The sequence below is a fragment of the Panthera pardus genome, unplaced genomic scaffold (assembly GCF_024362965.1).
Source record: "Panthera pardus isolate Hobbes unplaced genomic scaffold, ASM2436296v1 HiC_scaffold_2, whole genome shotgun sequence".
Lineage (NCBI taxonomy): Eukaryota > Metazoa > Chordata > Mammalia > Carnivora > Felidae > Panthera > Panthera pardus.
In genome coordinates this window covers 136693676-136720222 of record NW_026526765.1, presented here as the reverse complement: position 1 = coordinate 136720222, position 26547 = coordinate 136693676, and the positions used below count along the sequence as shown (strand labels likewise).

The window sequence follows — 26547 nt, the reverse complement described above, 5'->3', positions numbered from 1 at the left end:
ACTATGTAAATCTAGGCAGTCGTTTCCATAAATGTTTTCTCTGTTAAACATTATTTTTATAACTAAAAAAATTCTAATAGTCTTTTCAATTGTATAGTATTCATGACCCTGCAGATGAGAACAAGCCAATGATTCATGGATCTAGTGTCTCCATTTCTAAACAAAACACTAATAAAATACAAAACTGGTTCACTTTAATTTTAAACTATAATGATATCTACACAAGGGACCCCGCATGCAGCTTTTAAAATCTTGGAAGGAAAAAGAGAGTTTACAGAAGCCGGCGAGATATGATTAGTCCACTCAAAACAATGGTAGTCCATGGAATCCCATGTGTGATTTTGCTCCCATGATAACTCACAGGAAAATGAAAACGAAGTGTGCCTGGTGGTCTTGGTAAGGACTCTGTTCCCTTTGAGGACAAAATTATTAGAGTGTTTGTCACCCAGCACAGCAGGACCCTTGAGAAGGCTTTTTTTTTTTTGACAATGTTCCACAGAGAAAAATGAGGCTACAGATAAACATATCTATTATTGAAGCACCTAAGAATGCTACTTTAGAATCAGGACATAGAAAACACGGTAGAAGGGAAATTAAATTTCTAAAGAGTGTTCATCATTCCTTCTATCAAGGCCCACATTCTGCAGTGGCTACTTGAACATTCTATGATACGCAGACAGAATCGTAACCCAGCCTAAAAATCAGTGCCTGTGCCATGTGGTAGTTCACCACAGTGTCTGTCCTCATCTTGGGGGCATTTTACTAATCTCTGTCAATAGAGAGGCTACTTTCGAATTTCGCTGTGCAGTAGTTTAAGGAGAAGTAAGTCTAGTTTTTAAAGTTCTTAAAATATTCGATTTTCAGACCTACATTTTAATGCTAGAGGGACCTTAATGTTCTGTTATTTCATAAGAAAAATTATTTACATTCGCCGATAAATATCGCACTAGATCAGAGGTCTCCAAACTGTTACGGTATATACCTATTAGGAAAATGATGTTGGGGCGCCTGGGTGGCTCAGTCGGTTAAGCACCGCACTTCAGCTCAGGCCATGATCTCACAGCTCATGAGTTCAAGCCCCACATCAGGCTCTGTGCTGACAACTTGGAGCATGGAGCCTGCCTCGGATTCCGTGTCTCCGCCGCTCTCTGCCCCTCTCCCACTCACACTCTCTCTCTCAAAAATAAATGAACATCAAAAGGGAGTGGGATGCCTAAAAGGAAAACGATGCTGAGAAAAAACTCGCAATACATGCATATTGATTTATTCATAAATTATATGCATGTAGTATCATTATTAACTCATATCTAAAGGCAGAACATACATTTGAGATTACAGCCATTTCTAATAACGATATGCATGAAACCATATTTGAAACCGTCTTCTTAATAATTCCAATTTTGTTGGCTACGTACTTGTCAGATCTTTTTACGGCTGGTTTGTGGCGTATTTCCTTAAATGAATATTGGCGGCTGCTGAGCTCACTTGAAAAGCAACAGTGATACCTCTGCCAATGTCTAGTTGTTTGCTGGGGTCTGCATTACAGTTGCAACTTCTACTCCATGGTTTTTCTGCCATAACCTCTTAAAGTCACTTGCCCTTTTTAATGAAGAATGGTCTTTCAACAAAGTGGGTGGTAGAACGCACGGACTTCTTAAACCCGGCACACAGAAACTACAATGAACATCTGTGCACCACGTGTGACACAGGACAGTGTGACGTACGAGCTAGGTAAGATGGTCTGGGTCACTTCACAAGCGCGGTGATTAGGAAATCAGGAAAAATTAATGTACTTCCTATTTTTAGACAGCAAAGAGGGACATTATAATATTTTCTTCCTGTATTCCATCTGGTTCACCCACTGGGCCATGTGCCCCCAGTCTGGAGCCAACTGGCTGCCATGACTTACATCCGAAAATGGAAAAACAGAACATGACTAAAGGAAAGTGCGATTGTTAATTCCTCAATATGTTGTGCTCCGAGGACAAACCAAATTGAAAATCAAGACAAGATGACAACACAGGTGAGGATCGAACTACATTAATTTCTAGTGATATTTATCTAAAGAGACAGGATGACTACTTTCCCAGAAGAGAAGGAACCAGAGTAACATAGGAGAGGGAGAGGTGACTCTGGGAGAGGTAACTCAGCATGTGGGAGACTGAGGCGGCTGGCTGGGCAAACAGATAAAACTGAAGAGAAAGAATAAGGCAGCTGATGAGAGCAAATTTCGGTAAAAAAGAGAATTAGAAATGCAGTGGCAATCGGGGCACCTGAGCGGCTCAGCCGGTTAAGCGTCCGACGTCAGCTCAGGTCATGACCTCCCGGGTTCGTGAGTTCGAGCCCCGTGTCGGACTCTGTGCTGACAGCTCGGAGCCTGGAGCCTGCTTCAGATTCTGTGTCTCCCTCTGTCTGCCCCTCCACTGCTTGCACTCTGTCTCTCGCATTGTCTCAAAATAAATAAACATTAAAAAAAATTTTTTTAAAGAAATTCAGTGGAAATCAAACTAAGGAAGAAAAAATATATTTTAATTATGGATGGGCTTAAGAAGATGCTTTTGTTGTCATGATACTGTGGTAATAAAATAGAAGAGAGTTATTATCCCCCTGAGATACTGCCTTTAGCATTTTTATCACTGGTAAGATCAGCTCTTCATCTGCAGGTGCACTGAGTTACAGAGACTCAGGGATAGGACTTTCTCACTTGGTATCCTTGTCTCCATCTTACGAAACAAGTCCTCTCCTCCCCTGAAGCTCAGAGCCTCTTTATAAAAAATTTTTAAATTTAAATTTTTTATTTTTTTGAGGGACAGAGAGAGAGAACGTGTGTACAAGCAAGGGAGGGGCAGTGACGGAGGGACAGAGAATCTCAAGTAGGCTCCATCCTGCCAGCACGGAGCCTGACACAGGGCTCAATCCCACGAACCATGAGATTGTAACCTGAGCCAAAATCAAGACTTGGATGCTTAGTAAACTTAAAGCGGCCCCTCATCCATTTTTTAAAGTAAGCGCCACGCCCAAAGTGGGGCTTGAACTCACAACTGTGAGATCAAAGTCACATGCTCTACTAACTCAGCCAGCCAGCACCCCGCTCAGAGCCCCTTTCTGTGCCACTCTGGTCCTCTCCTTCCGGTCCCATTAAGACCCTAATTCTCAATTTCTGCCCGTCTGCCTGCCTTCTCAGGCATCTTCAACCTGGCCCACAGCTGTTACCCTGTGCCTACAAACACGTATAGTTCTCTTTTCTCCTAGAAAATGTTCTCTTGACCCAGCTGCCCTCTCTAGATAACTGCTGTAATTTTTTTTTCCCTTTTGCTGCTGATCTGCTCAAATAAGCAGCCCTTATCTGCTGCCTCCATAATCCCTGCCAGATCCTGGAACTGGGCTTCTGTTCTTACTAGTTTGCAGAAACGAGTTCCACCTTGTTCTCTGGCAATCGTGACTATGGCCTATTTATGTTTGATGCCTCCTTCCCTCTCCCCTCCGGGCTACATCCCTAGCCTGGCCTTTTCCGTTTCCTGCCCCGAATCCAGACTCCCTCTTTCCTCTCTGGGCTCTTCACTGTACCTTTAAGACACCCTTCTGTTCACAACATTAACACTCCCCGCATTAAGCCACAGGATGTTTAATTCTTCATCCTTTCTTTGAACTTTCTCATGTTTTTCCCATCCCCATTTATCAAATCATTTGTTGCAGAAGAAAGGCCTGAATAAAAATTAGTTGAGTGAATAAATAAATGAAGGGACATGTATTCTATGCCCCGGCCAAGAAGCATCTTTACTACTCTATCAAGTCCATAGTTACTTTCTATCTTTATGATGTTAATAAATTATAGCCATTTGGTTCGGGTGGGTCACCGAGTCACCCAGCTACTTAAATTCAGGTTAACTAGCCAGGAAACCGTAAATTGCAGCATGTGATTCCCACCAGTATACAGCAGGGTTGAGTCGAGCCATTTCTCACGGTTGCATTCTCATGAAGACTACAGGGCAGCTATTCTCGAGGCAAGTTTTCTTGCTCCAAATGGTTCTATGATTAAAGCACAGTGAACTCCAGCAATGTTCATAAACGTACGCACTAGACAAGAGTTGCAAAAAACAGGGTGGAATACTTAAAAGGCAAAAGTGCTAAAACAGAGGCATTGGGGGATGATCTTGACTCGCTTCTATTTCCACCTTTGATACATTTCAACCAGTTTTGTTCGTGGGTTGCCTGAAGCCTGGTGTGCATTGAAGCCTTTCAATTAACTAGCTAATATATTTAAGCTTTTCTCTGAGAGTGACATTCACTACTTTCCCTTTGAAAGTGCTTGCCAATCGATACCAGCGGAGATGAACTCAAAGTCACGAATATGGTGATTATGTGGCTTTTGTGCTTGCCTGATGAAGCTGCTTCCCTCCAAGGAACACTTGACATGCCTAAGGTTCCTATACCCCTTGCCATACAATAGGCCTGACTTTCGATCTGGTTGATTTCGTACCCAAATGAAAATCACATACACCCTTCTGCTTCTCCCCCACAGCTTATTATTGAAGTCAGTAACTTTAGCAGAATGTGCAATCTGTTGACAAGCCTTCCTTTCTGGTTAGAGGCCCTTGCCAGCCAGTTTCCTCTTATGAAAAACTCAAGTTGCATGAAACAACAAAGTAAATAAATATAATACGTGACACAGCCTTATAAAAACAACTATATAAGGTACTGTGTGATCCAACTTTAAAATCCTTTTCTGTTCAGGGGGCCTTGCAGAATTATTCCAACCATTACCGATGCCATGTGCCTTTGAAGCCTTACAGAAATTAAAATTTCGCACCGCACGGTACAGTGCATGTTCCGCTTTGTTTGTGACTGTCAACTGCCTGTCCGTCTTTAAGACTAGGGACCCTGTCATAATTTACATCTCCGCCATATGGCACACTGTAAAAGGTGTAGTTGTGAACCAGCATTCACATGTCTACTGAACAATTAATGTCGGCCAGGGGGTAAGGAGGAGTGTGAAAAATAGTCACCAAAATAGTGACGGAACGTACTAGCCAGGAATTTCCAAACTGCCAGTAATACAGGCCCAAACTTTTTTTGAATGTGTATTTATTTTTGACAGAGAGAGAAAGAGGAAGAGGGTGATCAAGGGAGAGGGAGACAGAGGATCTGAAGCAGGCTCCACGCTGTCAGGACAGAGCCCGATGCGAGACCCGAACCCACAAACTGTGAGAGCATGACCTGAGCCGAAGTGGGATGCTTAAATGACTCAGCCAGCCAGGCTTGTTTTTATTCCTTCTTTCATTTAACTAGCATTTGTTCGGCGCCTACGATGCGCAGACACCACCCTAGATGCTTAGAATGTATCAGTGCACAATTTACAGCACGACTCCCCCTCCTGGGAAGCTCGCTCTGAAGCACAGTGACGCACACATGACGCCATAAACATAATAAGTCATTACAAGATGTAACAGAAGACTATGGAGGAGAAGTGAGAAAAAACAGGGTCAACGGTACCAGAGAGAGTCAGTGGCAGGAGATGTCAGGTCTCTGGTAAAGACACGTGACAGGCTGGTGTCAGCGTGTTCTAGGCAGAGATGGCAATCAGTGCAAAGCCCCCGAAGCATACTCAAGTCTGAGATGTCAAGGCCAAGGCCAGTGTGGCTAGAGCAGAGTCAGCAAGAGGGAAAAGAGTAGAGGCAGAGCAGAGAGAACTGATTAGGGGTGTGTGCGTGCATGGGTGCCCAGGTGGGTGGTACATCACCATGTGGGTTTGTTAGGTAATTAAAGAAATGAAATTTTAAGCCAAGAAATGAAGTTTTAGTCAGATGAAATGGAAAGCCAATGCTAACGCAAGGTTCTGAGCAGAGGAATACAAAGTGTGACTCTCATTTTAAAAGATTCACCCTGCTTTATTTATGTGAGGCAAAAATCAAAGCAGGGAGACAAATGAACAGGTTACTGTAATTATAAAGTTGAGAGACGGGAGTGGCTTGAACCCTGGTGACAGTGGAATGCCACTTAGATCGTAGGTTTAGAGTTTAGATTCTAGATATTCTAAGAATATTCTGGAAAGCAGCATCAAGCAAATGTGTGGCTCAGCTGGTTAAGCGTCCAACTGTTGATCTCAGGTCAGGTCTTGATCTCACAGTCACGAGCTTAAGCCCACATTTGGGCTCTGCAATGGGCATGAAGCCTACTTAAAAAAAAAAAAAAAAAGGAAAATGCTCTGATAGATACACTTGGGGTTGGAGAAAAGGAAGGAGACAAGGATTAACATCAAGAATTTTGGCTGGAGCAGGTGGAAGGCTGCAGGCTCCATGTAACTAACAATGGGGACGCCTCAGGTAGAACCAATAGCAGAGGAAAGGTTTGCAGCTCCATTCGAGGCATGTTAAATTAAAAACTTCTAATATATATCTAAACAGACATCACGTAAGGAATTAGATACACAAGTCTGAAGTCTGGATCTAAGATGTGAGCTGGAGCACAGTTATGGTGTTAAACCAGAGTGGCCAAGAGCAACCCACTCTCTGACTGCAAAGTAGTTCGACAGTATATGACAGCTCGGTGTCCACACTAATTTGTGTGAAATCATCCAGGTTCTGATGAGGAGAGACAGCTCGTAGATCGGATTTCATCACCTTCTACTTGTATTGTGAATAACTGTTAAAGAGAAAAAATCTACGTCTTAACCGACCCTCCACTCTCCAAATTGCATTTTCTCCAAAGCAATGGGTACTATAAAATGAAGCATCATAGAAAGATACTTCCCTGCAAATGTAAGTGGTAGGTCTTATGAGAGTAACTTGGATGAAAAACCACCATCCATCACTCCTTTATGGGTGTTCTTGAGCAAAGGTCAAAAGTCTGCTTTCTTAATTGTGTACCAGTATCTTACTTGCAGAGAGATCAGATTTTCCTGTAAGTATGTACGTGTGTGTGTGTGTGTGTGTGTGTGTGTGTGTGTACACACATATATGTGCATGTATATAGGTTATACATCTACAACATGTATGTTTTGGATGCCAGTGTATTACCATGGGATCAATTTCACTGATACAAGAGTAAAATGAATGAGTCAAAGTAAAACACTGCTCCTGTTCACAGTTATGGAAATAAAAGTTAGGGATGCCTTTTCCCAAGAGTGATTTTCTATTTTTTTTATGTTTATTTATTTTGGAGAGAGAGAGAGAAAGACAGTGTGAGCAGGGGGGAGGCAGAGAGAAAAGGGAGATACAGAATCCGAAGCAGGCTCCAGGCTCTGAGCTGTCAGCACAGAGCCCAACGTGGGGCTCGAACCCACAAACCTCGAGATCATGACCTAAGCCAGAGTCGGACACTTAACTGACTGAGCCATCCAGGTGCCCCCCAGGAGTGATTTTCTAAAATGTACATGTTCACTTCACCAGGTCAAGATGGTAGTGTTCAACTGAAGCCAGTATACAGTTATGCCAATTTTAAGTACCTGTAATCCTCCAGAGTTATACAAACCAACCCCTTCTCTTTGTCAATAGTTCTATCTCTACAGCACAGGAAGTATGAACCCAAATTTATCTTTAAATAATTAGGAGCTGTAGAAAATGTTCCTAAATAACACGTGATAGAGCAACAAATCTTTACTGTCCTGGGATGCCAAAGCAAAACAAAACAAAACAAAACACACGAAACTACCATCACTTTTTCATAAAAACAACACGAGGAGTCATATGCAAGATTCGGTGATATGCCAAAGGTGTTTGCTGGGAAGCCAACCTAGTATTTTAAGAGAAGCACCCTGAAAATCTCCTCATGTGCTCGTTCAGTCTAAGACCTATGAAATTTCTCTGCATTGTAGATTCCCCCTCTGGAAAATTAAAATAGTAACAACATTTTCCCTGAAAAGTGGTAGTGAAAACAGATTATATTAAAGACCCCGGTAAAATATACTTACCTAAAATGCCATACAATGCCAAGGTATGAATTATTTTCTTAATTATAATAATTATTTCCAAATACTAATTTAATATTCAACAGAAATAATACTCAATTCTGTATCAGGAAATCCCGATAAATGCGCCATCAATAATTCCATTAAATGTATATATCACCTGACTCTGCAAAACTCAATACAAACATATACATGAAAGTCTTTACTCGTGGCGACCTAAAAGCTGTTTTATGACGAACTCATTGGTCTTCAGCCACCTAATTTTGCAGAGCACGTATTTTAAGAGGACGAGGCACAAGAATTTCAAAATATATAACCTTAACTGAGCTAACTTGGGTGCTGACAGGAAAACCTTAGACTATAATTATTCTAACAATAGCATCAGGTTACAAACCCCCTCACCACGTGGGGTCAAAAGCTTCCCCTAGAAAGGCAAAGGTTTCTCAGTGAACACTAGGCAACATGGCTCATAAAAAATTCATTATATTGCCCTTCTCTTCCTGTGGTAAGACAGATGTAAAATCAGCAATTTTCCCTGTAGATCTTTCTCACGGCACTGAGAAAATGAACTTGGAAACACACACACACACACACACACACACACACACACACACACACACACTGACAGAATGTGTTAGTCTGATGAGAGAGTTGTAGGTAAAGCACGTCAAAAGCCACAGATCAAAGGGGCCACGCGTTCGATGGCGGCCTCTTAAGGCAAAGGACCGCCATATGCCTGTGCTGGGACCCGCCACTCAGACAGTTATGGGAAAGGCGGTGGAATGTGGAACATGGAGAGAATAGGCCTATAATTATTCACAAAACTTCAGGAAATAAACATTCACTTTCAAAAAATTGTTTTCAGCTGCTTTAAAGCCAAGTGACAGCTAAATTACAGTTCGGGGAAAGAAAAGTTTCCATTTTCTAATTTGATGCATTTTGTTGCATCGTACTACATTATCCAGAGTCAGGACTGCCACATCCTGTCAGGCTTCAAACCACAGGCTGAAAGCCCCACGCAGCTGAAAGAGCCGTTTGTCCAGCCACACAGTGTGCTAAGTGTTCTGGGAGAAAAGTGTGTGGGGACTCGGGGCGATTCTTTTGGTTCACATTCCTCGGATTTCCACAAGTGCTTTTTGGCCGTACATGCTGTGGCTGCTCCCTCAGCTTCTTCTTTGTGCCAAGCTGGGATATGTTTATGGAAACTCCGCAGGCCCTGCCAGGGAACAGCCCCAGACTCACATTCTCCCATGGCTTGGCCAGGAAAGGAGGATGGGGAGGTGGGAAGAAGAAATCGTGGGAATCGGCAAGGCGAGTCTTGGGTGCTCACGAGCCGGCCGGCAGCTGTCAGGAAAATGAATAAGGGGCCGGTATCTGACGGCGTAAGAAGGAAGAAAGGAAATTAAGTTTTTATTAAAAGAGATAACAGAAATGCTATCGGCCCGGCAGTTTCCTATGGCCCGCTGAGCCCAGTGATGAGGATCCCCTGGTCTACAAATGATGGACCGTCACTAACGGTCACTGGACATACACTACGAGATTCCTCAAAGCTCTGTTCTACCTCAGACTTTACGCTCATTAAACATTTAAGACACTCGAGCCAATTCGATATGAAAAAACTAAAAATCCTATACACTTTCCTTAATCTGAGACACTGAGCTAGGTTTTTCCACCATAAAGCCTGGGCCACGATCAATCAGAAATATGTATTCAAAAGGGGAAATACTTAATTTTACACACTGAAGAATGAAGGCAAAAGTTCTGGCTGGGATGCAGGTTCATCACAAGAAATTCAAGGTAATACTCCCTGATTCCTTCTTATTAAGATCTTACAGTTCTGTTTATCATGATTGTGAGCAACTTCACAAACAAAACACGTTTTTAAAATTACACATCAGGGGCGCATGGGTGGCTCAGTTGGTCTGACTCTTGGTTTCAGTTCAGGTCACCATCTCATGGTTTGTGAGTTCAAGCCCTGTATCTGTCAGTGCTGAGCCTGCTTGGGATTCTGTCTCTGTCTCTGTCTCTCTCTCAAAAATAAACAAACATTTTTTTTAAAGGAACTAGTCATCCCTCCCTTTATATTGATGCATTTGCCTGTCAAAGTTTGCTACACATTCAACTAATGATATGGCATTTTTTTTTTTTTTTACCTCAAATGACATACATACATGTCTTGAAAACCTTTTACCTTTTTAAAATTGTGAATGACCTAAATGATTTAGGACAGATTAAAAAAAACCAAACAAAAAAAAAAAAAACCCTAAAAAACATCCAAAAGCAGTGACTTGCTCCAAATGAGGTAGACATCTTTACTCACACAAATTAAAGGTGCTCATATGTACCTGCTTCTTTTAAAATTTTTTTTTCAATGTTTGTTTATTTTTGAGATAGAGAGACAGTGAGAGTGGGAGAGAGACAGAGAGAGAGAGAGGGAGACTCAGAATCTGAAGCAGGCTCCAGGCTCAGAGCTGGACAGCACAGAGCCTGACATTGGGTTCAAACCCACAAACCATGAGACATGTCCTAAGCTGCAGTTGGACACTTAACCAACTGAGCCACCCAGGTGCCCCCATACGTACCTGCTTTTTCAGGGCACTGAAATGAGAATAACCAAGAGGTCCCAAATAATCTCTCGTCACGTTTCCCGATTTTAGTATGTACAATTTTTGGGTTGCAATGAAAATAAATCTTTTTCTCTAAAAAGGTTTTCAAATTCAGTTATTACCAGTGAGCGGTGTTTGGTTTGTCACATGATTCACAGTGGTGAACGCTTCAGTACTGGTGAAGTGGAAGATCAGCAGACTTCAATGCACTCACTGGATTGGGACGCTCCCATTTTCAACTTAACGGGTTATTTTGGTGTGGAAAGGGCTGAAACTTCAGTGACCAATGAGAAAACAATTGTCTGGGGCATGAGTGCTGTGTAGTGTGACTTTGGATTTTAAATAAAGTTATTTTTACAGAACCAAAAAAACCCTATACTCTCCGTCTAATCATTCTAGTTCACGAAATCATGCTAATTTCTGAATTCATTTTAAAAATTCTAAGAAAGAAATGCAACTTAAATCACATTTAAATTACATTTAAAATCTTTGGGGGAACAAAAAGAATGATATTAATAAACAAATTTAGTTACTACATGTGAATTCTTCATTGGAATAAGGAGTTAAAAACAAGACTGTCCCAGAATATGTGTAGCTCAGTATATATATTCAACAGGAAACCAAAGACCGTGAATTATTAAAATCTCTAAAGAAGATGAATTTTGGAAATGTGAGACATTTAAATAAGTTTCAGTAAGATGTCTCATTAAGATGGCTCTGTAAGTTCACACTTAAACACATAACCTCTTTTCCAAAAAAATCAATGACAGATAAAATCATTTAGAAATCAGTCACCTCAAAAAACAATATAAACATTTCCATGTACTCAAATTAGAGAAATACAAAGGAGCAGTAGAGCTGAAACTCCATGATCTCTGGGTTCTGGGACAGGTTGGCCAGAATCGTGGCTCCATCAAGGGTAACAGGTCTAGAAATAGAGATGGCAGGCAGAAGCCAACCTTAATATCTAGAGTGAATTTGAAGTAAGGACTCTCTCCAAACACATCACAAAAAGAGGCCAAAGAAAATCCCTGTTGACAACCAAGAAGACCAACAACTAAAACAATGGTTCATTATAAACAATTAATCTGGTAGGAGCTTGGTTGGCAGTCATTAAAATGACTTAAAATGTTCGGTTCATCTTTTGCGATGTGCAGAAGAGATTATAAAATAAAATGTGGAAAAATAAAGAATGAAAAAAGTGGGTATGTAAAAAGCTTATTAGAAACTTTAGGAATGAAAAAAATGAACAGAAAAGTCTCAAAAACTGTATAACTGCTGAAATAATCACCAAGGCAGAACTAGACAATTTTAAGAACTGATGAATTCACTTCAAGTGCATTACAGAGAAAGAAAGAAAATGAAGAGAAGGTAAGAGCCAGAGGATAATCTGAGAGACTCTAATGTAATTACAAACTGATTTCTTTAAAAAAAAAAAAAAAAAAAAAAAAGGGAAGGAATTACAGATGAACAATATTTGAAGATAAATAGCCGAATAACTGAAGAAATCCATAAATCTTTATACTACAAACATATTCTGAATGCCAAAAAAAGATACATAAAAATAAATTCCACATCTAGAAACACATTGCAAAACTGCAGAATATAAAGGAAAAAAGAAAAATCTTAATCTACCAAAGAGAAAAGACTGCATATGTACTAGGAATAATTCTAAGGCTGGGCAAATCTTCAGGCAGCAACAGTTGAGGCTAGAAGACCATCTAATAATATTTAATACTATCTTCAAAGTGCGGAGAGAAAGTAACTAGTAACCTAAAATTTTATACCCAGCTAACCTATCACTTAAGAAAAATAGAAAGAATAATAATAATAACAACAAGAACAACAGCTAACTTAAGAGAGTATAAAGCATGTATTTTAGCAAGAAGAAAAATAAAGTGAAAAATTAATGGATATAAAATAATGTTAAAGAGAAACTGATTAAAAATGCATCAGTAAATTTAATTAGTTACAGCTGAAATGACAACTACTTTTAAAATGTAAAACTAAGCTCTAAGTTGTAAAACTAAGATAAGAAATGATAATAAGAAGAAATAAATTACAAAAATATATACTTATTTATGTATTATCCATAGAGAGTATAAATAACTCCAGTAAAAAATCCTGAATATTTCACATTTCTGGGTGCTATGCTGCAAACACCCCATGTTCACACTCCCTCAAGATCTCTACACTTGCTCTTCTCCTTGTTTGGAAATGCATCCCCTTAAATTTTCTCTTGGCTTTTGTCTCTCACTTTCATTCAAGCCTCTGCTCAAATACTGACTTTTCAGAAGTTAGAGGTCAGAGAGAAGGTGACAAATCTATTTGAAACAGACCTTCTTTTATTTGCCGCCACAGGAAACTATATCCTCTTAGATGTAAGCCTCATAAAGACATTGAGCTAATGCTTGTGGAGTAAAAGAAGGGATGAAAGAAAAAGAACATGGCAGCAGTGCCACTAGCAACTAAATACTTTCTGAAGTGTTTCTTTTTTTTAAATTTAAAAATTTTTTTTTAAACTTTATTTTTGACAGAGAGAGTGAGACAGAGTGTGAGCGGGAGAGGGCCAGAGAGAGGGAGACACAGAATCGGAAGCAGGCTCCAGGCTCTGAGCTGTCAGCAGAGCCCGACGTGGGGCCCGAACCACAAACCATGAGAACATGACCTGAGCTGAAGTCAGACGCCCAACCGACTGAGCCACCCAGGCGCCTCTGAAGTGTTTCTTAATAGGAATGTAAACTAAAAAAATATTTCAGTAGCCTTTGGAAATGTGATTTTAAGTACTGTGATATTGCCAACTATCGGGAAAAGCAACAGACAGTGTTTACACAGCAAAACCAAGCTGCATCCCATTCATTATCTCATTGAATCCTCCTAACAGTGTAACCTATGGAAAAAACTGAAACTTACAAAATTAAGGCCAGTAGTTCAAAGCTATTGAGGTAGTGAGTAGTAAAATCAACATAGTAACAGAGACCTCTTTGACTCTAACTTCAGTGCCTTTCGTACCACACAGATCTTCCTACTCAAATGCCTCCAGAGTACCTATTTTGTGAGAGGTAAAATGTCTAACTATAGGCCATCCTTATTTCAGAAGCATTATTACACCTTGCAAGCTCTCTGCATCACAGAGGAGGAACTACATTTCCCAGAATTCCCTTCCCTCCATGATTCCAACTTAGTGGTTTTTACATGAGAGCAAGCGAGTGGGAGATGGAAGGATGGGCATGGTTCTCCTGAAACACTGGCAACCAGAAATATGGACAGTGATGACATTCACAGCAGCTTAGCAGGGAGTTGTTGAGAACCAACAGCTTTATAACTTCAGGCTGATATCAGAGATCATTCTTCTGATCTTTGCTTCTCGGGTTCTTCCAATGTAAGCCTCCAACTGTTATATTAAAACCCTTTAGGGGCACCTGGGTGGCTCAGTTGGTTAAGCATCTGAATTCGACTCAGGTCATGATCTCACAGCTCATGAGTTCAAGCCCTGAGTCGGGCTCTGTGCTGACAGCTCAGAGCCTGGAGCCTGCTTCAGATTCTTTGTCTCCCTCTCTGTCTCTCTCCCCCTCCTTGGTTCATGCTCTGTCTCTCTCTCAAAAATAAATATAAAAAAAAAAATTTTAGGGGTACCTGTGGGTTCGGTTGGTTGAGCATCCGACTCTTGATTTCGGTTCAGGTCATGATCCCAGGGTCATGGGATCGAGCCCCATGTCGAGCCTGTGTAGAGTTCTGTGCTAAGCATGAAGCCTGCTTGGGATTCTTTCTTCCCCTCTCTCTGCCCCTCATCCTGACTCTCACTCTCTCTCTCAAAGACAACAAAAAATCCTTTATACCTGAGACACAAAGAGTAGGTTCTGAGTTCTTCACCAAATCCCGAATATGTGCATTTTGCATGTGATATTTTTATTTCATCACAACCTGTCTTAATCTTGTACCAGATGCAAAAAAAATGGAGGCATAAAAAGTTGTTGCTCTAGATCACAATCTACGACCAGGGGTTGATCCCTCAAGCCTATGCTGATTCTGCTTCAAGTGGAGGAGTGTTTGGGGAAAAATGCGGAGGCAGTTGGGCTAAGTGAGAAACAAGGTCACAATCTCCTAGCAATATCATTAACGGTGTGTGGGTACAGAAGCATGACATGGTGGCAAATGTACTTACCAGCCATGTGCTAAAATATCAAGGGAATGAGAAAATGACAACTCTGGTTTATCCCTCAGTGACCCAAGTTGGTGCTCGAGAAAGTCATAGTTTCATTGGGCAACTGTTTAGCCCTCTGCACAAATCAGGATGAAAAATGTTGCCTCTTGTGTTAGACACTGTAAATTAGCTATTTCATTATGTTTTACTTTCACATTTTTAAAGGTCTCCCAATCATTTTTTATTGCCCATTCAATTACAATAAACCCTTAGTGGGTAAATAATCCTTCTTCTGAAAGGTATTTATAGCAACATGTTCTTTTCTGGGCTTACCCAGACAAAACCGTGGTTTTTTTACTAAAAGTCCTTGGTCACTCAGTCAAATGCATCGTTCAGCCCACAGTGCTGAGTAACCGTGCAGAGAAGCCGGCCTCACACATAAGATCAATAATAACTCTAATGTACTCTGTACAGGCAAGAGTGGGTACTTCCTTCATGAAAGGCTAAAAGACTGTAAAAAGAATAGCGTTACTGTTAGCCGGCACTTTTATTCTTGTTTTACAAGCAATATGCAATTTAATTTGGAGTTAACTTCCCCATTCAGTAATCCGTAGTTCTTTTAGAATGCCAATACGAAGGAAACGGCAAATCAGAAGAGTCTGGTAAATGTGCATTTTAGACATAAGGCAGGCGTTATTAGATCTACCACATGTCCAATCTTTGTTCTTGGTTCATCGGGCCACGATTCATGTCAAATCATTTATCTTATTTTTATTTCAAGACGACAACTGATACGTGATGCAGCTTCGCAGTCAGAGAAAATGATTAATAGGCCTCCTTAGCTTCTGATGAATGGTTGCTAATATAAAAATAGAGCAAAATCAACAACTACCACAGCATATACAAATAGCGATCCAGAAATGTAAGTGCAATCCTGCGCCTGTTTCTGGGAAAGAGGGCAACGATTTGATGAGAATCTGTATTTTCCTGCCTGGGGCTTCTGATTTACAAGTCAATTTCTATTCTTAATTTATTTTCTGATGAGGCAGGAGATCAGTACTATATTTTAACCAGATTGTGTCGTGGAGGTTTTTAAACCTGTTTTCTCTACGTGTCTAATTTGAGGTTAATGGGTGCTTTGGTTCAACAAGGGTGTCTAATGTCTCTTGTTCCCATTTTGCAAGCCAAACGTTCGTTTGGACCACAATTTGTCAGATGATTATAATCTGCTTATATCCATTCAGGTGGCCACTGAATTGCCCGCAATCTGCACCATTCATCAACTTGCCTTCTTGGTTGTTAAGGGAACTGAAAACATCAGCTCAACTATTTTTTTCCAATCTGGTGTTTTTCATGTTTCCCCCACTTTCATCATGTTAGTTAATTTCTCTGTTTTTGCATTCACTTTTCCACTCATGGTGGAAAAATACATCGGAGTTTCATCATGACCACGATTTTTTTTAGCCTGCATAAAAACCTAGCAGTGTCTTTTAACCTGACCTTGACAAGGAGACTACTCAAATTTTCACAGTGAGAGATGTAGGAGGGCTCCAAAAAAATAGGCTAGTTCGGTAGCATGAGAAATGAAAGTGGAATCAGTTGCCTCTTTACCAACCAAAATTATGTCCATGTATTTCCACTATCTTCATCTATATCACACTTAGTGGAAATAAATACTTAAGTAAATACTAATAACCACTATAATATTCCTGAGGACTGTGGCTCTGTCTTCACAGATAAAACTAAGGAGAATGCTGGGCAATTATCCCACGGGTTTCATTCACAAAGACAAATGTGTAGGAAAATGTGGCCAAAGTCACATGGCTTTGTCCTCAATTAAAAAAAAAAAAACGTCTGTTCTTTAAATCTTTTCAATCTGTTTTTTTTTTTAAGAGTAATCCAACAAATATTTAATGGGCACTTAATTTGTTACAGGTTTTTAGATATTCAAAAGATAAAAACCACCCTGAAGACATTCTAGAAATGAGGATTCACAGAGTGAATTCAATCCCACGCCTCCTCTTCATTCCCTATCCACTCACCAAACTGTACCACTGAACATGTGACACCTCTATGAAAAATACAGGAAGCTATATAAATTACAAAATACACTCACGATGTCTTCAGCTAAGTGGAAAAAGTATGTACATTTTTCAAGAGAGAAAAACAGATTCAAAGTATATGGCTATCGCCTTCAAGGGAGAGGAGTCACTACACCATCCAGGTCATACGTACCATACCCCGTACCAAGCTATCCCCCCCTGTATATTCCGGCAAAGACAAGAGACGCTAAAAAGCTTTGATGAAGACAAGGACAGAATATCGTGGAGGTATACAGAAGAACCAGCTAAACAATAAGACCATCCAAGACTCCCTGCTTCAGGAGGAATGAAATGTCCTCCCTAGCAAAATCTTTTCCCTGATCAAGAGACTGGATCTCTAGGAGACGGTGGCAAGAAATAAGCTGTGGGCATTCACTTACTAAATGTTTGCTCATCTTTTATTATTCATTGGACATATGTTCAATAAATATTTCCTGAGTATCTATCCTGCGCCAGGCATATGGCATTTACCAAGAATCCCTTACATGCCAGGTAATGCGTAAGTATCAGGGATTCGTCTATGTCCTTGAGAAGGAAACTGAAAACTCTAGGAAGAACTTCAAATCCATTCTTTTCCCCCAATCAATGATGACCCAAAGCCTTCTAATTTCTCTTTAGGGAAGCCACACCCATTTTCTTGGGGTCAGTTTCCCAAATACTCTGTGGGGGAAAAAAACCCTTCCCATTATGAAAATTATACATTAAAGAAGTCAAATTGGTTATTTCCAGCTTGTAAACCACTGTTAAAGAAAAAAAGAACACCCCAAGCCTAGGGCAAATCCTAGGTGACACCTAAAAATGGAAATATTTCTGGCAGAGGATATTGAGAAGAAACCACAAAGAAGGTAAATTTTTTGATCACCTTTTTCTCTACAGTACTGGAAACTTGTGGAAGCAAAGATTTCTCACTAAGAAAAGGAAAACCGTGAGTAAATGAGATGGAATTTTACCTGAAAGGACTCCTTTTTCTTTTTTGAGAATTTAATTTAGGAGGCTGTTAACCCCTCCAGTATGAGATCTGGAACTACCTGTAGGCACCCTCCTGTGGAGACACCGAGACAGGATATAGAAGTCTCATAAAGATATAGATGTACATGCAGTGGCTCCAGTATCAGACATATACATCTCGTTACAACCACCCTGAAATTTGCTGCGAGCAATGAAATAGATCCCAAGACCAGGAAAATAGTTCAGCTATGTGACCAATCTAAAATATACACCAGGTAACAAAGAAGAAGATCCGGTCTTAATTAAAAGCAAATACCCAGTTTCCTTCTCCTATTTTTCTATATTTGTCTCTTCACTTAGTGTTTCAAAGTACAAACACTTTTTTTTCTACTTGCAAAGTAGAAAAAAACTCAGCTAGAGTTTCAAAGTAATTTTCTGATTTTCTCCATTAAGATTTCTCCTCTGTTTTTCTTTCTCCTCCTTTTTCAGACAGGTTGTCATGAGTTTGGAAGCTACTGAAAAGAGCTTAGCTCCATTAAAAAATCAACCAACTCCCTGCTTCTCAAATATTTGATAAGAAATGTTGCCTGTGTTAAGTCTGTAACATATAAATTTCTTGGAGGATTACACTATACCAATTATACTCTTCCTGATTAAAATTGTAAAATGCTTTGGGGCAACTATGTTCACATTTCATATAAAAGCAAATAGGTTTACGAGTCAGAAATTTAACAGGGGCTTGGAACAACACATTAAAGAAGGAATCGTTCCTTGTGATTCAAGGTCATGTCCTGTTTTTTATAAATAGAATTCATTTAAAGTTATGTAAATAGCATACACTTCATGTTATATAAGGCAATGAAATATTGCATACACCTTGTATCATCTGTCTATATTGAATTTTTGCTATTTATTTCTACTAATGACATCTTTGCCAAAGGGGTAAAACAAGTTTTAGAAATGTTCACTAAATTGGCATAGCCACTAGACATCTGCTTTTCCTAATCTTGTTGCCCTACATTATCACCAATTTCTGAAGTACATTTTAGCCAGTGTTACTGTCTGTTGTGAACAACAAGAACGTCAGGCCCAGAACGGGCAGGGGGTGGTGTGAAACCGCCTTGGTTATCAACATTTCCATAGTCAAAGCGTGCTTGCTGAATTTGCTTCTTCCAGAGCTGACCACACTTCAGAATGGCACGCGGTGACCCAAGAGTTCTCTTCCCACTGTTGGGGTCTCTCCTATTTGCAGAATCTAAAACTACAGGAGAAGAGCAGACCCATCTGGATGCGCGGCCATTGCATGTACATCTATATCTTTATGAGACTTCTACATCCTGTCTCGGTGTCTCCACAGGAGGGTGCCTACAGGTAGTTCCAGATCTCAGTTATGCAAAGAAAATGCATTCATTTACCACAAGCACTTGCACTGCTTGTAAAAGGTCCTCTCTGAGAAAGAGGCACGGGAGAGATTGTTAAAAGTGAGGAGGAGTTAGTGGGCTGACGGGCAGAATAGAAAGAATACGACAGGCATATTTTAGCTTTGACGCAATCCCAGAGGAACGGAACAAAAGGAAAGCGGGGTGGGGAGTGAGACAGAAAAGGAGGGAAATCGTGTGAGGGTTCGAACAGTTCCCTGTCTACCCTTAGAACAGGTGCAGGCGATTTCCCAAATGGGACGGAGGTTCTCAGAGAGGCCTTACACACTACTGTGTCTCAAGATAGTCTGTCTGTAGGAAAGGAAGACAAAGGACAAATCCGATGGCTCCTTCTCATTCACTGATTCCCTCCGATCCAAGTCTGCCCTTTGGAACGTCGATCTCCTTATATTTATCTATTTGTCTCTGGGCTGTTTTGGGTAACGACTGCATGAGCTAGAGGCCCCAGGGCGCTAATTTCGCCAGTGCGCATGCGCCATGACCAACACCGCGGGAAGGGTTTCTAAACCTGCATTCACCTCTGCAAAACTAGTGCAATTTATCTCCAGGGCTACACCAGCAAGCCAAGCAAATGTGTGCATCTAGAGTAGAGCCGAAATTGGCCCTGTACAAAGAGTAAGTCTAGACTGAGAAAGCTGATCGCCCAAGGGAGGATCACTTACTCCCTCCTTTGTGTTTCTGTAGCACCTGATATATGCCAATATTATGATTTTAACCCACTGAATCATAATTAGTTATTTATATGTCTGCCTCTCCCCCAAAACACTGTGAACTCCTTAAGTAGGGCGACCTTACCTCCGGATTTGACCGAGTATTGGTTTCACTCCCGTTCAGATCAGTTAACACCGGATAATTATTTTAATTCCCTCTTTCAATGACAAAGGGTCCGGTTTGGATAATGAATTACAGGATTACCATACTCATATGACAGAGGCCACGTCTTACTCAACATTCAACGTACCTGAGTACCTACTGTCACATCCGAATCTTAACATGTGTTCAAATAAGGATACAATAACTTTTTCTAAAAAAGAAGAAAGAGTGACAAGATCGAACACCTGAAATAATTTGCAATGTTAAAACGAAAAAGCAAAGACATCGACAATATTTGCTAAATTGAGAAATGTCATTGGCTTCCCAGAATTTCATGGATAGGAGGCAAAAATGTTAAGAGGTGAACCCATCTCGGAATGTAGACTTCTGGTTTTGGTGACTGGGAGAGTTGCAAGAAGGAAATAATACTGGGTGATGAATAAGGAATAAGAGGTACCATTTCCTCAGTGGTAATTCCGTAGCAGCCATTGGGCATTTCACCTGCTGGCAAACATTTGAAGTGCTCAGCCAGTAAGTATTCTCTGATTTTGTTTGGAGTGGAAATGTGTCCAACCAAAAATCTCCTAATTTGCTAGCTTTCATTACGAGGGACGGCCATGATATGCAGTAATAGCCTCTGAGACATAGCAGGAACCAACTCAAAAGATTTTCAAAAAAGGAGATGCTACCTCCTTCTCATTTAACCAGTAGTAATGCACACAGTCTCGCAACCAAAAATATTAAACACACACTGGTAGACGCCCCACTCCCGTGCTGCCAAATTCCATGCTTATCATGTTGTGAGAAATGAAACCCTAACTGTTCAAGCCAATGTTACTAGCATTTCTGTTGCCAACACAATTTCCAACTGACATTTTAATTCCTCCAATACCCCTGTGGAGTGGAATTATATGAAATTTTGACCTACACAAGTAGTAATTTCATTCACTCATTCATTCATTTTTCAACATCTATTTAACAAATATTTATTGAATGCCTACCATGTGCCAAGCATGGACACATGCTAGTCAACTGGAAAAACAGTGGCCCTTAGTTTCCAATATATTACCCAACTATTACTGTTTAGCTCCCCAATTCATAAAACTCAGTGACAGAACTAGTGAACCACATGAAAAGGGTAATTACTTGAGGAGGAGTCAGACATGATTAAGATGAAAATTATACAGAAAAATTAATTTAAACCAAACAGATAATTTCCTTTTAACATTAATATGTGAGCAACTGGAATTCAGTATCCTGTACTGTGGCTTTTACAAAGTTCAGAAAGTTGGAACTGCATGAAAATAAGGAAAATAGATTAGGGCAATTCTTCTAACAGTCTGCAGTTTAAAAAGAAAATGCTACAATTCCGGATCCATGAATGAGGTGCTTTAGTTCCTGTACGATTTCTCTTAAAAATGTAGGCCATGGACTTGGGACACCAGCTTCAATCTGAATTCACACGCAAGTGATCTTTTTTGTTTGCTTTATTGCCAAGAACAACCAGACTTGGCAGGAAGCTCTGACACACAGGGTTAGCTCCCGAACGGTACCAAACGTGTCTTCTACGAACTGTGGTCAGACATTCTAATAAGGTTCTTATGGGGGAAAGTAACAACTCTTGATTTAAGATCTCAAAGCCAAAACATCAGCAACAACAAAAAGAGTTCTTGAGTTCATTTTTAAAAACTTTTATAAAATCAGAAGAATTTCTCTTTATTGTTTATTTTTTTGTTTTTCTTAACATTCTTTCTTCTGCAGGGTCAGCTGAGTAGCTCAGTCGGTTAAAGGTCCAACTCTCGATTTTGCCTCAGGTCATGATCTCATAGTTCGTGAGATCGAGCCCCACGTCGGGCTCTGTGCTGTGAGACAGCCTGCTTGGGACTCTCTCCTTCTATCTCTGGAGACCCCCTCTCAAAACAAATAAACATTAAAAAAAAATACTGTTTCTTCTACAAAATCTTGATTTGGGAAACAAAGTATACTTTCCTGACATGTACACAGAATGAATACTCTAATGGTTCAGGAGATAAAGCAATAATTTTGAGATTTAAGGACTAGAACATTTAACTTGAAAAATGGGAGAGAAAAAGCAGTTTTGTTTCATGAGCTTTTCATAGAGATTCTGTGACGATCATCTCGTAAGATCACATATGGTTTTGTCTTCGCAACTAGAGGGCCTTAAAAAACCCCCGCACATTGTCACTGAGAATACTGAAGATTTTCACTAAGTACATGTCTATCAGTTAGCTGATCCCAACCACTAACACATGATAAGAATCTACTGTAGACAGCATGGGTGTTGAAATACCTCTTTCCCGAGGACGCCATGCTTGTATAGGAGCTTTCTGGTTTGGCTGAAGTTAGTAGCTTATCAAAAAAGTACTCATCACTTCTGAGAGCAGCTACTAAAGGCACCTGGGTTCTAGTCCGCCAGGACACCATCTCCAAAGCGAGCCTTATGTCCCGCACACAAGAGCCTGAGGAACCCATGATCCTGTCCGTGTCAGGCAGCATGACTGTTTTCAGGATGAAACCCCCAAAGGAATAAGAGGTAACAGCAACCGCAAACGATCACATACTGAAGAAATTAATTGTTTCAAACAATTACTTCATTCTTTTGAAAAGTTCATAAAATACTTGTTTTTGAGAGAGCCAGAATGTGAGTGGGGGGAGGGGGAGAGAAAAGGTGGGGGACAGAGGATCTGAAGTGAGCTCTGCCGTGACAGCAGACAGGAAGATGTGGCACTTGGACTCACAAACTGTGAGATCCTGACCTGAGCGGAAGCTGGGCACTTAACCGATGAAGCCACCCCGGTGCCCCCAAAATTATTTGATTCATAAAATTCTTAAAAAAAAAAAAAGGGTAACTACAAACAAAAGCTTCTAGATCTGATAAGGAGTCAGCTCCAGTTGATGGAAGAACCACGTTCCATCCATCAAGCAAGTGTTCCACTTAAAAGAAGTACTTGAGGGGCGCCTGGGTGGCGCAGTCGGTTAAGCGTCCGACTTCAGCCAGGTCACGATCTCGCGGTCAGTGAGTTCGAGCCCCGCGTCAGGCTCTGGGCTGATGGCTCGGAGCCTGGAGCCTGTTTCCGATTCTGCGTCTCCCTCTCTCTCTGCCCCTCCCCCATTCATGCTCTGTCTCTCTCTGTCCCAAAAATAAATTAAAAACGTTGAAAAAAAAATTAAAAAAAAATACAGAAGGCCTGCACAAGAACGGCCTCAGTCTTTAAAAAAAAAAGAAGTACTTGAAGGGCACCTGGGTGGCTTAGTCAGTTGAGCGTCCGACTTCGGCTCGGGTCATGATCTCACAATCCGTGAGTTCGAGCCCCGTGTCGGGCTCTGTGCTGACAGCTGGGAGCCTGGAGCCTGCTCCAGATTCTGTGTCTCCCTCTCTCTGTCCCTCCCCAGCTTGTGCTCTCTTCCTCTGTCTCTCTCAAATAAACTTAAAAAAAAAAAAAAAAGAAGAAGTACATTGACTTTATCACCAGCTAAAAAAGAACACTCTTAAAAACAAATAGAAACCTAGGGATTCCTGGGCGGCTCAGTCTGTTCAATGTTTGACTTGGGCTCAGGTCATGATCTTGTGGTTCCTGGCTCGAAGCCCCGCATTAGGCTCTGCTGAGAGCTCAGAGTCTGAAGCCTGCTTTAGAGTCTGTGTCTCCCTCTCTCTCTGCCCTTCCCCTGCTCATGCTGTCTCTCTCTTTCTCTCTCTCTCTAAAATAAATAAGTATAAAAAAAATAAAAACTAAATAAAAATCTTGGCCTATTTTGATAATGAAAATAAGGGAAATTTGTAATGAAATGAACTTAATCTTGAATTCTCAAAATTATGAGTTTAAAAAGGATATATTTCTTTCTTTTTTTTAATTACAATAAAAATGCAGGGCTCGAACTCATGAACTACGAGATCATGATCTGAGCCAAAGTTTGACACTTAACCAGATGAGCCACCCAGGCACCCCTTTTTTTATTTCCAATTATAAGAGAAATTTATGTTGACTGTAGGTAAAGTGGAATTCATCGAAACATACAAAGAAACAATGCCTATAACCCAGTAATCAACAATGTCTGTTGTTAAGAGCCTTGGCTATGTATGCATGTATACGTATATTTTCTTTCTCTTGAATTTTTGTATATACTTAATAAAACTCGTGCATATGTTTAACATAACAGCTCTTACTACTGTTTTGTCTTTCTTTTAACCTAGTACCATGCTTGGAGAAATCTGCCACATCTCATGTTTTTTTTTCAAAACATAATTTTAATGTTGCTGAGTGCGGTGGACAGACCCTAAGCGTAGCCCACGTTATCCCCATCCCTTGGTGTTCACACTCCAGGCGTCCTCTGAGTTTGTGCGGGATCTGGGACTTGATTCTAATCCATAAAGCACAGTGAAATTGACAGGGTGTATGAGGTTACTCGTACGTGAATGTTAGGATGCTACAAAACTTGGTAGCATCCATCTTTCAGGGGTCTCTCTCCCTTGTTAGCTTTGAAGAAGTGCACGGCCATGGTGGGTGTCCCATGTGGCAAGGAACTGCAGGTGGACACTGTTTGCCGAGGGTGAAATTCCAGGTGACAGCCAGCAAGCATCTGGGGCTCTCAGTCTTAGAGCTGGGATTCTGCCAACAGCCTGAGTAAGCTTGGAAGCAGATCCCTGCCCGGTCAAGCCTCAGATGACACCGCAGACACTGCTGACAACTTGACTGTAGCCTTATTATATCCCAAGCAAAAGACCCAGCCAAGCCATGCCAAGACTTCTGACTCACAGAAACTGTAAGATAATGAATATGTGTCGTTTTACGCCACTAAGTTTGTGCTAATGTTGTTACACGGCAACAGAAATACACAGAGTATTTCACCTTAAGAATACACTATGATTTACGTGGCCAAGCCCTTACTGGACAGTTTGCCTGTTTTCTCATTTTTAAATTTTTATCAATAAGTCTGGAATGACTTGCGTGAACAGGCAAATTTTTGGTTACAAAGCCACTGATTTTGTGTGGATTTATTTTAGTTTTTGAAACTTATACACCTGCATCCTGATATGTTCACTCAGACACATATTTCCCGGTTGCTGATGGATATCCTCCAGGACTTACAAACTGATAAAAAAAATAATAATAATAACAAAAGCACAACGTACTGACTAAAGCCATAGGATTGCCTAAGGATTATTAACTTGGATAACGTCTGGCACACCAGATGAAAGTTTGCTGAATGATTTGGGGATATCTGAGTACAAAATTATTTATGCCCAGTAGGCTCTCTAGCAACTTATTATCCAAAGCAAACAGATGTATTTTGTAAAGCATTCCACACGAAACACACTTGAGATTCAGTTTAACAGGGAATAGGGATTTTTTTCCCCCTTAAAGGCCCATAGGCTTTATTTGACCCAAGTGAACATCTTATTTCATGGCTTCTAACTTTCTCTTTAAAGATCTCAAAAAGTTACAAAATTTTTTCAGCACCCCATCCTATAAAATCAATTTCTAATTGTAGAGCACAGATGTAGAAAACATGGCTCTGAATGCCACGTATTTATGAATATTTGCAATGCAAATCACGAATAATAAGTAATGTTTTTTTTTAAACTTTTGGTCAGAAAATTGTAGCTATGGACTATAATTACTAATCTAAGTGAAGATCCAAATCAGCACTATCTTGCTAGGAAAGCCTGGACTATTTAAAGGACCATGATTTATCTCGTGGGGACTTCTATCCAAGCGTCTTCGAGTATTCAAAATCAGAACTAGTTTATTCAAAGCCTGTAGGAGACAGATGGGCAATTAATGACTAGGGAGGCCAGGGTGAGGGCCCATGAGGGTCACCAGAAGAATCCTGCCTTTATCTGTTTCAGGCACCTGCCACTCAGCATGCATGAGAGGTGGGGAGAGTGACGACAGACCTTTGGATTTTTCAAGACAAAGCTGGGAGATTTCCTATTTTAAATGCGTTACAAACCAAATCAAATATATCTGCTGGATTCCACCTATCGGCTGCCAATTTGCGACCCACAGCCCTAGGATTTGCTTCTTAAATATGACAATTGTACACCTACTCAGCAACTGAGGAAAGAATGTAAATTAAGTGGAACAGGGAATTAACAGGAACTAATTTGCAAAAAAGGGACTGCTAGTCAGACATAAAATCAGTAAATCAATATATGTGTTTTTCCTAGGCCTCATGTACTTTCCATGGCAGAACAGAACGTCACCACAAGAGTCTGCCCTGAAATTTACAACCACTTAAAATTTTAAGATATGTGCCTGTGACGACGTTCATCAACACCTTTTTTGGTGGAATAAATGGTACAGGTAAATATGCAGAGAATTAATTATTTAAAAAGAATAAATGAAAGCAACACATCATATGGAAAAAAAGGTCTGCTGACGCTCTCTCTGGTTGTCATGAATGTAGGCAAACAATTAGCAGACTTTCAGTTCTGCTTTTCAAATACATGGTGTTTGATCACTGAACTAGACAGTGCTCTATTTGGCAAAACTAGCTCCGCATCTTGAATTTCAAAAGCACCGAGGTAATCTTATGAGCCAGCTTTCTTGAAAGAGTTCCCCCATGG

General features: G+C 40.5%; 1 long non-coding RNA gene across 1 annotated transcript; it reads left to right on the top strand.

Moving 5' to 3' along the window:
* The first annotated feature begins 13720 nt into the window (after nucleotides 1-13720).
* Nucleotides 13721-17201, top strand: LOC109278863 (uncharacterized). The gene is made up of 2 exons (XR_002085868.2): nucleotides 13721-13894; nucleotides 16592-17201. It is a non-coding gene; the product is annotated as an uncharacterized LOC109278863 (long non-coding RNA).
* Nucleotides 17202-26547: the final 9346 nt, after the last annotated feature.